The sequence below is a fragment of the Delphinus delphis genome, chromosome 5, assembly GCF_949987515.2.
Source record: "Delphinus delphis chromosome 5, mDelDel1.2, whole genome shotgun sequence".
Lineage (NCBI taxonomy): Eukaryota > Metazoa > Chordata > Mammalia > Artiodactyla > Delphinidae > Delphinus > Delphinus delphis.
In genome coordinates, this window is record NC_082687.1 from 126461067 (window position 1) to 126475045 (window position 13979).

A 13979-nucleotide genomic window follows, 5' to 3' on the forward strand; every position below is an offset into this window, starting at 1 on the left:
ATTTCTCAAATGTCCATTGTATCTGTGCTGGCCCATTCGGCAAGACATACTCACTTATAAGTACAGAAACAGCCTTCTCTGAGTGGGAGATAATATCCTTTACACATTTGGAGGTGTCTATTTGCAAATGGAAAGATGAAAAATAACTGAAATGACAGCTAGTCCTTTGATACTTAAAATGTTGTCCAGGCTCTGTCAACTATTTTGCATGCATCTCAGATAAAGATAATAAGAAAACCAATTTTAAATCAGAAGTTTATATATTTGGCTCAAAAAAATTTATAAAGGTATTTTTTCCTGTTAAGCAATTATAGTCTAACAAACACTGATATGGCAAAGCCACCAGTAGGAGAATGATGACATCTATGATTTAGACAGGCTTCTTAACAAGTAGATGTTACAAAAAATGGAAAGGTTTATTTTACTCGTCTGTTTGTATATGTGTCCTATATGTCAATCAGAGATAGAGCCTTTATTATTTAAGTAAAATCTAGCTGAATTGATACAAGTGAGAGGGTGGCATCATTTATCTTTGTGTTAGTGTCTTTATGATGACATTATACATGCAGTGATAGAGATGGATAAAGGTATATTGATTTCAATAATATTTTAATGGAATCAATCTTTTAAACTTTGTATCATTCCTGACTCTTCAAATTTTGGTTTGAAGTATCAAGATCGTTCATTAAATAACCTCTTTGCCTTTAAATTTTGAAAATGCCATAATTAACTTCTCTCTCAAAACTGCATTTATTGTGTCTCCAACCCCTTCTTTATGACATCCTCAGCATCATCAATTTCAAAACTGAGATGCACCATCTTGGGTTTAATTTGCTATTACTCAGTTGGTTATGAATACTATTACCACTTTTAAGTCCTTTATGCCTTACTCTGCTGTTCTCTCTCATTTTCACATGAACTGGTGTGTGCGAGCTGGAATAGATCCTGTTATGTGGAAAGAGTCAATTAATTCACACTTTGATCTAATAAGATAGGCTCTATCCTTGGATAGGATTTATGGGCATGACAGTAAAGTCTCTCACTCTATCCCAGTAGAATCCTCCCAGTTCAACAAGCTGTTAGGTATTTGGAAATCTTTTCTGATTTTCTATATATGGCTTCTCAGTCTAGCTTTCCAAACTTCCATGGTGTAAATTATCCTTTTTAAAATCTAAAATGTGCTTGAGATATTTCTGAAAATTGTTCTCAATATAGACAGTGTTTAATTGAAGATGGAAAGGTAGTTTAAATGCATTCTCCTGAATTGTCATCCTGCTGTGTAAAACAGCAGGCAGTAAACTATCTTTTTTTCAGCTAAGCACCTATTAAAGCTACTGGCCGTATTTGTTATGATACCAGCCAGTTGGAATGAAGCCATTCCAGGCTGACTTATCAATCACATATACTACAGTTTTGACCTACTCTTTCCATGTAATAATGTCATTGCAGTTTCCTTTTAAGACTTAGCCAACACATCTATTTTTAACCTGCAAGTTCCTTGAGCCTCTCTGATATACTTAGGGGGCAAATGCGTAGAACAACACAGTTCCTAATTTATAGAGAGATTTTATTCTGAAGGGTCATTTGTAAACTAGTTTATAATAACAACACTCATTTACACCCAAACAATGCTGTGCTTGTTGCTTAGGTTTTGGGGGCAGTCTTCAAGTCTTTATCCTTATAATTTACCATAGCACATGCCTGGTACATAGTCGGTGCTAAATAAAATTTGTGAAACTAGTGACTGAATGTAATGCGAAAACTGTAAAACCTAATCATGATGTAGAAAACCATTCCTATGAGAAAATGCTTTCAGAGTTTCACTTTGGAGTGATGCCAGCTACAAAGTTTTCTATAATACACTGGAGTATGAACTCGTTACCAATTTCCCTCACTTGTGAACAGAAACTTCTCTGGCTCCAATAGGTCTGTCTTCCTGGGAGGACTTTTAAGTCCTGTAAGGCTTGTGCTCCACCCTTTCTTTCCTTCTGCTGGTTCTATGAATTGGTTTCCCTGACCCTCCAAGTAGTTTCACAGATATTTTTTTAAACTACTAGTCCTGAAGTAAGGGGGGAAAAAGTCTTGTTTCTTGAGGGATTTTCTTCTTTCTATTCTTTTTCTTTGTGCTAATGACAAGAAAGTAAAGTATACCAAATAGGCAAAAAGAAAGAAAACAATGCAAAAGCCCCCCAAACTCTCTTCTCTCTTTACTTTTTATATTTTCTTTTCTGGCTGTTCACAATAAGGAAGTAGAGTTTTATGTCAATACTAAAAGACAGAGATATTTTACTCCCAAAGCACAATTAAAAGATTTTTCTATTTAGAATGTTTGTGGTTAGACTCTCCTGGGCCGGAGTCCGATAGTAGAAGGATGGACTAAAGCCTCAAGGGTCTTAAGCAAAGTTTATCAGTTAATTTTGGCCATACTGATGCTGATTAAAAACAACTCTGAAACTCAGTGACAGGCAACAGGAAACAATTTTCTCTCGCTCCTGCATTTGAGATTTGGGACTCAGCTGATGGAGACTGGGTTTGGCCACAGACTGGAGGTGAGGCTTAGGTCTGCTCCAGGTGTCTCTTTCTTCTGGGATCACAGGGATACTCAGGCCATGTTCTTTTCATGCTGATGGCAGAGTGTAAGAGGACACACCCAGCTGTATAAGCACACCTCAAGCCTCTGCTTGTTAATATCCCATTGCCTAAAAAAGTCCTGGCCCCAAGTCAAAGACCAGGAAATAAACTCCCCATCTTGTAGGAGGAACTGCAAAGTTACATGGCAAAGGGTAGATACCAGGAAAGGTATAGAGTTGAGAACAACAATGCAATCTACCACCCAGGGCTAGATGGAGAACATGTGCATGCCTCAGGAAGACTAAAAATTTAGTACCTTTTAAAACCAATTTTCTTTAAATAGTTGTTTAGTATTTCGTTTGGAGGGGGCAGAAAGAAAAGAAATGTCTATTGCAACAAATAGTGCAAAAAGACGCATTTACTCAGTAATTTACTTTTGCTTTTGCCAAACCAGTGCCAATATTTTGAGGAAAAAAAGACAAAAAATAGTGTAATAGTGAAGAGTTCAGGTTCTGAGCCAGGTTGCCTGGGTTTAAATACCAGCTAAACCATTTAACCTCAGGTTAGATATAAATATTATTAATATCCTGCTGCTCTTTCTCCAGCTTTCTTTTTTTATAAGCCAAGTGAAACAACTTCTTAGAAAGCAAAGAATTTAAAATTACTAAAATTTAGGCAATAAAATAAAATAACATTTCAATAAACATGCATCACTCAGTTTTTGGAATTTCAGCTGATTGCAACTGACTTTTTATCTGCCTACAACGGCAAATGTTCATTAAAAGAAATATTCAGTAGAGCCAGATATGCAGCAGAGAGAGGTGTTTAACTGAGGGTGTTATAACCTTGTGATAAAGGATGAATTTAAAATATGACCATTTATTCGAATGTTATTTTAACACCTTTACAGATTGGCATCTCATGCAGCTGTTGGCGTGACTTTTGCCTTAATCCTCCTTCAGTTCTTCTGGTCCCAGACAAGGGGAGAGAGCTGAATTGGTTTAAGAAACTGACTGCTCAGGGAAGATACTGAATGCTGGTCTATGAGAGGTTCTAAAACATCACTGGTTATATAAGGACACGTATTCTATTGAGTTGCAAGGGATATGTTTATAAACTGCTTGGAGTGGGAGGTGAGATTGTAAAAGGCATATTTGAATAATGAAGCTAAATTATTCTACAAGAAAAGAGAGTGTTTTTAACATAGGGGCTTTGATTTTTGTGTGTGTGAGATATGAAAATTTGGGACCAGGGTTGAATTTCTAGGGAATAGGAGAAGCTGACCATGTTCTCAACAGAAGCAGAGGAGGACCATGGTGGTGCAGTGTTCTCTCCTCTAAAGATGGTAAAGTGTTCAAATAGTTTTTGTTGAAAGCAACACCAAGACGTTACACCTTTCTGAGTCATCCTGTGTCTTCGTTTACCTCTGATATGTGGCTCACTTTCCCCTTTTCATGTCAGTTCTGCTGAATTGATGTCGGGCTAAGGGGAAAATTAAGATACAGAAGCTTTGGGAAATGGCTTATCAAGCATTTATTAAATAGTTATTATGTACTAGACATTCTTCTAGACACTAAAGATAAAAAATAAACAGTTCCTATTTTCAACAAGCTAAAGTTTAATAGTAGAGTTTATCATTTAAACCAATTACTTCTATTTATCGTTTATGAAACTTAGCACCTGGCTAAAATACTCATCTCGACTACAAATCCTTCCATCATTTTGATACTAGCCACTTAGACAATCCACCCATACCTTCTCTAGTCAGTGCCTTGACTTCCTTACTTCCAGTGGTCTTGTCCTTCTCATCACCCACTTTGGGGTCATACCCTAAACCTTGTCTTAGGCAATATTAGTCCCACCACCAAAATATCAATTCCAAGCATCCCTTGTGAAACCGTTACTTACTACCTTTAATCCCACTTTTCCTAGTATTCCCACTTCATTTGTTCCTAACTTTATCAGGACCTTCAATCCATTGACCCCTCCCCCACTTCCACACCCCTTTTCACAGTTCATTTCTTCCCATCCTCCCCAACCTATGTCCTCAATTCTCTCCTTGACCAGCTTAGAGTCAATAGCCTTTAATCACTCCTTTGCATGCACCCTTAACCCCCCTACTTTTCTCTTACCTGTCAGAACTCTACCTTATTTACATATAACTCTGCTTTATGTCATGTCTGGAACCAAATAGCTGTATGTGGCTGGAGGGCAATACCCAACTACGCTTACTGGTCTCTTTAAATTTATGACCACAAATCTCAAGTGAGCCCTCAGCCTGCAGGGCAGTCCTACTGTATTTCTCTAGTAAATTCATTTTCCTTCCTTCTGAGGTGACTTAATTTTATACTTTATTCTTTCTTTTTAAACTTCTAATGCTTCTTATTTCATCCTCAGTCTCAGCTAGTTACAGGAGTGCTAAGATGAGAACTGCTTCCACTTCCCATCACCAAATCTGCCTACTGCTTTCTACTTTCCCCCTGGTTTCCACAGATAAGCTGTCCCTGCTTCCCCCAGCAGCCAACTCCTTCACCTGTGTGCTGGGTCCACCATGCCCTCTTATTTTCTGACATTCTCTGACACTGCAATATCTCATAGCTCATCTGCTTCATCGTTTTTCTTTTTTCTTTCCTACTGGATCATTCTCATTAGCTTATAAACATGGTGCAATAGTTTCCATCTTTAAAAGGAAAACCTTTCCTTTACTTTATGTTCCCTTTCTGCTACCACTCTATTTCTCTGCTCCCCCTGACAGTACAATTCGTTGAAAAAGGTGCCTAGACTTACTGTGTCCGTTTTCCCCCTGTCATTCTTTTTAATACATGTACTTTAATCACTATTTTCTCCCCATCCCTCCACTGAAACTGCTCTTGTCATGGCCATCACTGACCTCTAGCTTGCCAAAGCCAGTGTCAGTCATTTGTGTTCATCTCATTCATTCAGCCTCTCAGCAGCATGGCAATACTTTACTTGGCTTCTAGGACCCTAGATATCCAAGTTTTCCTGTTTCACTGGTTGCTTCTGAGCCTTTCTTGCTGACTTCTCCATTTCCCAATTTTTTGGCCTTCCTTTTTGGACTACGTATTCCCTCTCAGTGACTTCATCCAGTGTCTTGTCATTTAGTACAATTATAGGCTGATGACATAAATTTATAACTCTAGCTCCAATTTCTCCCCTGAGTTTCAGGCTTGTATATTCAACTGTTTATCCGACTCCACTTTGATGTCTAAGGGGTACCTCAAATGTGGCATGTGAAAAGGAGAACTCTCGATTTTTTGCTAGCCTCCTTGCTTGTCCCCAGTTGTTGGCTTTTTGATTAATGTTTCTACACTTCTCTAGTTGCTCAAGCCTAGGAATTACTCCTCCCCCACACCTAATCACTTAAAATGCCCTGTTGGCACTCACTCACCTTAAAAATCTGTCTCAGCTCAGCTCCTTCTTTCTATCTGCACTGCTACCACCCTTGTTCAAGTTACCATCTTTTCTATTTTGGATTTTTGGAATCTCCCATCTTGTTTCTCTGCTTTCACTCTTGCCCTGGTGCCATCCATTCTTCACAGAGCAACCAGAGGGATCTTTTCAAAATGTTAACAGGATCATATCATTCCCTTGCTTGAAATCCTTCCGCATTGTTGGTATGAGTTATGCAGGTAATACGGAACTCTAGTCAATGGGCCCAAGATCCTGGCCTACATTCAAAGTTTGCTGAAAGAGTATACATTTATATTTTAACTTAAAATTTTATGTTTAATATATATACAGTAATTTTTATGAATCTGCTCCTAACAGTTTTTTAAACTAAGCAAATATGGATTAATTTGAAGAAGAGGATTCCTAGTTTATATCTGTATTTTCAACTTGATTGGGAAAAGAGCATTCTCTCATCTAATCATTTGATCAATCTCTTTGAAAATAGCTATCTAATATTTCATTGTATGCGTGTGTCATGGTTGAACCCTCTTATATTATTGGATATTTTAGCTGTTTCTACATGTTACTATAAAAAATAAAGATGTTATGAATGTCCTTGTGCATAAAAGGGTCAAAGACTATACATATTTTGAAACCCTTCAATACATATTTCTGGGGCTTTGTTTAGAAATCTTTTAGAAAAAGATTGGTCCAAGGTTGAAGAAAATTGTGGGCTGCTTGATATCATCCTCTGACCTAGAATTTTCTTACGGTTTCCCTGAGTTCTCCCTACTTTTGTACCAGTGCTCTTTGGAGAGAAGATTATGATGTGATGAGCAGTATTTCAAAGATTCTTATAGGATCCTGGTAGCAAAAGGGGTTATACTTGATCGCCTCATTAAATTGGTGATGTAAAGTAACTGTTGAAGCATGGAACAGAGAAGCAGGGTGGGTCTAAGCATTGCATCTATAGTGGGAGTATCACCAGCTTAGTTTAGGATTAACACTTAGGGCCCAGGGATCTGCATGTCACTTTGTTGAACAGAACTTCCGAACAGAATTGGCAAGTTGGGTGCTAGTGAGGCTAAATTGATTTTGTAATAGGAGCCTTGCTGGGTAGTGCATGGGAGAGAAGAGAGGAGAGCTGTACTGGAAAGAGACCTGAGAGAGACAATGGGGAAGCTGCTATGTTTGGGAAAATTGAAGGAGAAATGGAGAAAGAAGATTATAAGTTTTTCCATATCTCATGAATATTTCTAAGAGGCTGCAATAAAGCTCTAAATTGCTTTAAACTGTTTTTCAGTTGTTAGATTCTTAATTGGTTTAGACTCCATGCTGTGGCTTGCTTCCAAGCAAAGAGTAAGTTGGCCTGTATTAATGTGACATACCATTATGATCAGGAATATTTATCCTGGTGACTTTGAGAGGAGCAGGAATTCAAGCAGTAGCTGTTCTGTTATTGTCACTGGGACTTATATCTTCAGGTTGATGTGATCTAGGGAAATGTGGTTTTACTTACAATTGCTGAAACTTACCAACTATTAAAAGAGATTTGATATTATATGTATAAAAGAATATTTTCTATGTTTTCAATTTACATTATATCATAAGCCACACTAGGTTTTAAATTGACAATTTTGTGCATTTTGATGAATATATGTATTTATTAATGCCAAGAAAAATAACAGTGGTTTTATTAACGGGTTCTAATTAAAAGTCAGCTAATAGCACAACATTCAGAATTATTACCTACTTGACCAGGTAGAGTTCTGAAAGTTTGAGAAAAAAATTAATGGGTATAAGGAAAAAAAAATCACAATAGATAAACAGGCTATCAGCCAAACACTTTATTATTTTAGTGATGATTGCAATTAATTGTAATTATTTTTAAGAGAATAGTTGTCTTGATAAATGCTTATTTAACTACCTTCATGGGAATAAGACTTTCTTTTAAGTAGGAATGCAAGTCTATTAAATAAATGACATAGTGCATCATGGCTTCATAGCAAATTAATAATAAAAAATGGACATTCTGGAATTTCTTGAATATATCCTGTTTACAGTGCCTCAGTGACATTATATGTATCTGAAATGATGGGATGCAAATAAACCCAAGGCATGATTAGAGTTTTAAGTACCAGACTACAGTCCAGGGTGATTTGTTTTTTCTAAGATGCAAATAAAGAGAGCATGCCCTTGGAACCTCCATCACCTTGTGTATCCGAACAGTCCAAATGAGTTGTGATGGGTCTGCTTTTAATACCTTGGAACAACTGGCTTTTGAAATGTCACAATTGGAGATTTTATGGTATCACTTAATGTGAAATAAAACATGAAGGGGCTTCAGGGGAAATTTGTCCTGTTTGTGGATGTGACAGCAGGCCTAGCTCAGCTGTGCGGTAGGTCAAGGCCAGGGGGCCTTCGTGGTCCACCTTGTCATGTAGCACTTGTCTGCCACACTTGGTCATCTCTTTCCCTCTCAGAAATTTATTCTCCTGAATTCACATTTAGTTAAACTCAACACGTATTTATTATTGCTTTAAATTCTGTTTGGAAAGAGACAGAATATCAAACATATCCATTTGTTTTAGAAGTATACATGAAATTCTGTGGAGGACACCAATGAGATACGGTACACAAGCCAATTATCAAGGAACGCACAAATTAATTGGGAGAGAACATATAGAAACAGGAAGCAGTCAAATAACAAAGTAAAGTTCTATATTGCTGAGTGGGAAGATGAAATGCTGTGTGTGAATGTTCTTATAGGATTCCAGAGGTGGGAGAATGTTGGGCGGGATTTCTAGCAGAAGTGAGGAAGGATATCTGAGCAGAGCTAAGACAGGACTCTCTTCCTCTTGATGCACACTAGCGATAGCTAATGACAAATACACTTGTGTTAATGTGCTCCTGAAATGATTTTAGGGCAGATGTTGTGTTGCTGAGTTTGTTTTCTTGACCAGTAGGAATCTTAAAGGTGGGACTGTCACACCAGAAGGAAAGGGAGACAGCCAAAATAATGTGAAGAGAAAGCTTCCTGGCAATTAGGAGGTCTGAGTTTAGTCCCTAAGCTGTCAATTCACTTTTGCTAAAGGGACTTAAGGTGAGTCAGTTTGTTTCTCCTCACTTATAAACTAAATTTTTGGGGTAGGATGCTCTTTGAGGCCCCTTCCGACTTTGGGATTCTATGAGTTGATACTATAAACCACTGGGGAAAGTGGTTTCTGGACAGAAGGACCCTTAGGTACCTTTGGTTGTCCCAGTGACCTATTATAATGTGTGTAGAGACAGAGCTGGTTATCTTACACTCTAGAAAGATCATGGATGTCCTGTAGGCCTTGCATTTTGCACTTTCAGATTAACTAGACTGTTAAGTTTAGAAAACTGATGTAAGACTTCTTTTTCGGTTACTCTGAAAGAAGAATGAAGTTACTTTTACTCTTTTATAAGAGAACCCTTTGAGAATAAATTGGCTTTAATGTTTCATAGGGTCAAACAATTCTGAACAGCCTAGAGTTCATTATCCTTATCATGGCTTAGCAGGTATCCGTGAGTAAGAAGACTCTCTAAATATTTAATGTGAAACTGTCAAGAACTTGTCCATCTTTTCTTCCTGGACCAGTCCCATCCTGGTAATTATTAAGAAATATACATGTACTCAGATTTATAAAACTTCATTACCTAAATTTGGTTCTACTATCAGCATCAACTAACATTTGTTGAGCATTTACTATTTCTTGAGCTTTGTATTCATCTACAATGTATAATTATCTTGTTATATATTCAGTTTCTACTCCTGTAATTTATTTATTTAAAATTTTGCATTTTACTTAATTTATTTTTTTATACAGCAGGTTCTTATTAGTCATCAAATTTATACACATCAGTGTGTACATGTCAATCCCAATCACCCAATTCATCACACCACCACCACCACCACCACCCCCCGCGGCTTTCCTGCCTTGGTGTCCATACATTTGTTCTCTACATCTGTGTCCCAATTTCTGCCCTGCAAACCAGTTCATCTATACCTTTTTCTAGGTTCCACATATATGCGTTAATATACAATATTTGTTTTTCTCTTTCTGACTTACTTCACTCTGTATAACAGTCTCTAGATCCATTCACGTCTATACAAATGACCCAGTTTTGTTCCTTTTTATGGCTGAGTAATATTCCATTGTATATATGTGCCACATCTTCTTTATCCATTCATCTGTTGATGGACACTTAGGTTGCTTCCATATCCTGGATATTGTAAATAGAGCTGCAATGAACATTGTGGTACATGACTCTCTTTGAATTATGGTTTTCTCTGGGTATAGGCTGAGTAGTGGGATTGCTGGATCATATGGTAATTCTATTTTTAGTTTTTTAAGGAACCTCCATACTGTTCTCCATAGTGGCTGGATCAATTTACATCCCCACCAACAGTGCAAGAGGGTTCCCTTTTCTCCACACCCTCTCCAGCATTTGTTGTTTGTAGATTTTCTGATGATGCCCATTCTAACTAGTGTGAGGTGATATCTCATTGTAGTTTTGATTTGCATTTCTCTAATAATTAGTGATGTTCAGCAGCTTTACATGTGCTTCTTGGCTAATTGTTTGTCTTCTTTGGAGTAATGTCTATTTATGTCTTCTGCCCATTTCTGGATTGGGTTGTTTGTTTTCTTAATATTGAGCTGCATGAGCTGTTTATATATTTTGTAGATTAATCCTTTGTCCGTTGATTCGTTTGCAAATATTTTCTCCCATTCAAAGCGTTGTCTTTTGGTCTTGTTTATGCTTTCCTTTGCTGTGCAAAAGCTTTGAAGTTTCATTAGGTCCCATTTGTTTATTTTTGTTTTTATTTCCATTTGTCTAGGAGGTGGATCAAAAAAGATCTTGCTGTGATTTATGTCAAAGAGTGTTCTTCCTATGTTTTCCTCTAAGAGTTTTATAGTGTCCAGTCTTACATTTAGGTCTCTAATCCATTTTGAGTTTATTTTTGTATATGGTGCAAGGGAGCGTTCTAATTTTATACTTTTACATGTAGCTGTCCAGTTTTCCCAGCACCACTTATTGAAGAGACTATCTTTTCTCCATTGTATATGCTTGCCTCCTTTGTCAAGGATTAGTTGACCATAGGTGCGTGGGTTTACCTCTGGGCTTTCTGTCTTGTTCCATTGATGTACATTTCTGTTTTTGTGCCAGTACCATATTGTCTTGATTACGATAGCATTGTAGTGTAGTCTGAAGTCAGGGAGTCTGATTCCTCCAGCTCTGCTTTTTTCCCTCAAGATTGCTTTGGCTATTTGGGGTCTTTTGTGTTTCCATACAAATTTTAAGATTTTTTGTTCTAGTTCCATAAAAAAATGTCATTGGTAATTTGATAGGGATTGCATTGAATCTGTAGATTGCTTTGGGTAGTATAGTCATTTTCACAATATTGATTCTTCCAATCCAAGAACATGGTATATCTCTCCATCTGTTGGTATCATCTTTAATTTCTTTCATCAATGTCTTATAGTTTTCTGCATACAGGTCTTTTGTCTACCTAGGTAGGTTTATTCCTAGGTATTTTATTCTTTTCGTTGCAGTGGTAAATGGGAGTGTTTCCTTAATTTCTCTTTCAGATTGTTCATCATTAGTGTATAGGAATGCAAGAGATTTCTGTGCATTAATTTTGTATCCTGCAACTTTATCAAATTCATTGATTAGCTCTAGTAGTTTTCTGGTGGCATCTTTAGGATTCTCTATGTATAGTATCATGTCATCTGCAAACAGTGACTGTTTTACTTCTTCTTTTCCGATTTGTATTCCTTTTATTTCTTTTTCTTCTCTGATTGCCGTGGCTAGGACTTCCAAAACTATGTTGAATAACAGTGGTGAGAGTGGACATCCTTGTCTTGTTCCTGATCTTAGAGGAAATACTTTCAGTTTTTCACCATTGAGAATGATGCTTGCTGTGGGTTTGTCATATATGGCCTTTATTATAGTGAGGTAGTTTCCCTCTATGCCCTCTTTCTGGAGAGTTTTTATCATAAATGGGTGTTGAATTTTGTCAAAAGCTTTTTCTGCATCTATTGAGATGATCATATGGTTTTTCTTCTTCAATTTGTTAATATGATGTATCACATTGATTGATTTGCGTATGTTGAAGAATCCTTGCATCCCTGGGATAAATCCCACTTGATCATGGTGTATGATCCTTTTAATGTGTTGTTGGATTCTGTTTGCTAGTATTTTGTTGAGGATTTTTGCATCTATATTCATCAGTGATATTGGTCTGTAATATTCTTTTTTTGTAGTATCTTTGTCTGGTTTTGGTATCAGGGTGATAGTGGCCTCATAGAATCAGTTTAGGAGTGTTCCTTCCTCCACAATTTTTTGGAAGAGTTTGAGTAGGATGGGTGTTAGCTCTTCTCTAAATGTTTGATACAATTCACCTCTGAAGCCATCTGGTTCTGGACTTTTGTTTGTTGGAAGATTTTTAATCACAGTTTCAATTTCGTTACTTGTGATTGGTCTGTTCATATGTTTTATTTCTTCCTGGTTCAGTCTTGGAAGGTTATACCTTTCTAAGAATTTGTCCATTTCTTCCAGGTTGTCCATTTTATTGGCATAGAGTTGCTTGTAGTAGTCTCTTTGGATGCTTTTCTGTGGTGTCTGTTTTAACTTTTCTTTTTTCATTTCTAATTTTATTGATTTCAGTCCTCTCCCTCTTTTTCTTGATGAGTCTGGCTAATGGTTTATCAATTTTGTTTCTCAAAGAACCAGCTTTTAGTTTTATTGATCTTTGCTGTTGTTTTCTTTGTTTCTATTTCATTTGTTTCTGCTCTGATCTTTATGATTTCTTTCCTTCTGCTAACTTTGGGTTTTGTTTGTCCTTCTTTCTCTAGTTCCTTTAGGTGTAAGGTTAGATTGTTTATTTGAGATTTTTCTTGTTTCCTGAGGTAGGCTTGTATAGCTATAAACTTCCCTCTTAGAACTGCTTTTGCTGCATCCCATAGGTTTTGGATCGTCGTGTTTTCATTGTCATTTGTCTGTAGGTATTTTTTTGATTTCCTCTTTGATTTCTTCAGTGATCTCTTGGTTATTTAGTAACGTATTATTTAGCCTCCATGTGTTTGTGTTTTTTTACATTTTTTCCCCTGTAATCCATTTCTAATCTCATAGCATTGTGGTCAGAAAAGATACTTGATATGATATCAGTTTTCTTAAATTTACTGAGGATTGATTTGTGACCCAAGGTGTGATCTATCCTGGAGAATGTTCCGTGTGCACTTGAGAAGAAAGTGTAAACTGCTGTTTTTGGATGGAATGTCCTATAAAGATCAATTAAATCTATCTGGTCTATTGTGTCATTTAGAGCTCCTGTTTCCTTATTTATTTTCATTTTGGATGATCTGTCCATTGGTGTTAGTGAGGTGTTAAAGTCCCCCACTATTATTTTGTTACTGTCGATTTCCTTTTTTATAGCTGTTAGCAATTGCCTATGTATTGAGGTGCTCCTATGTTGGGTGCATATATATTTATAATTGTTATATCTTCTTCTTGGTTTGATCCCTTGATCATTATGTAGTGTCCTTCCTTGTCTCTTGTAACATTCTTTATTTTAAAGTCTATTTTATGTGATATGAGTACTGCTACTCCAGCTTTCTTTTGATTTCCGTTTGCATGGAGTATCTTTTTCCATCCTCTCACTTTCAGTCTGTGTGTGTCCCTAGGTGTGAAGTGGGTCTCTTGTAGACAGCATATATATGGGTCTTGTTTTTGTATCCATTCAGTAAGCCTGTGTCTTTTATTTGGAGCAATTAATCCATTCATGTTTAAGGTAATTATTGATATGTATGTTCCTATGACCATTTTCTTAATTGTTTGGGGTTTGTTTTTGTAGGTCCTTTTCTTCTCTTGTGTTTCCCACTTAGTTAAGTTCCTTTAGCATTTGTTGTAGAGCTGGTTTGGTGGTGCTGAATTCTCTTAGCTTTTGCTTGTCTGTAAGGCTTTTGATTTCT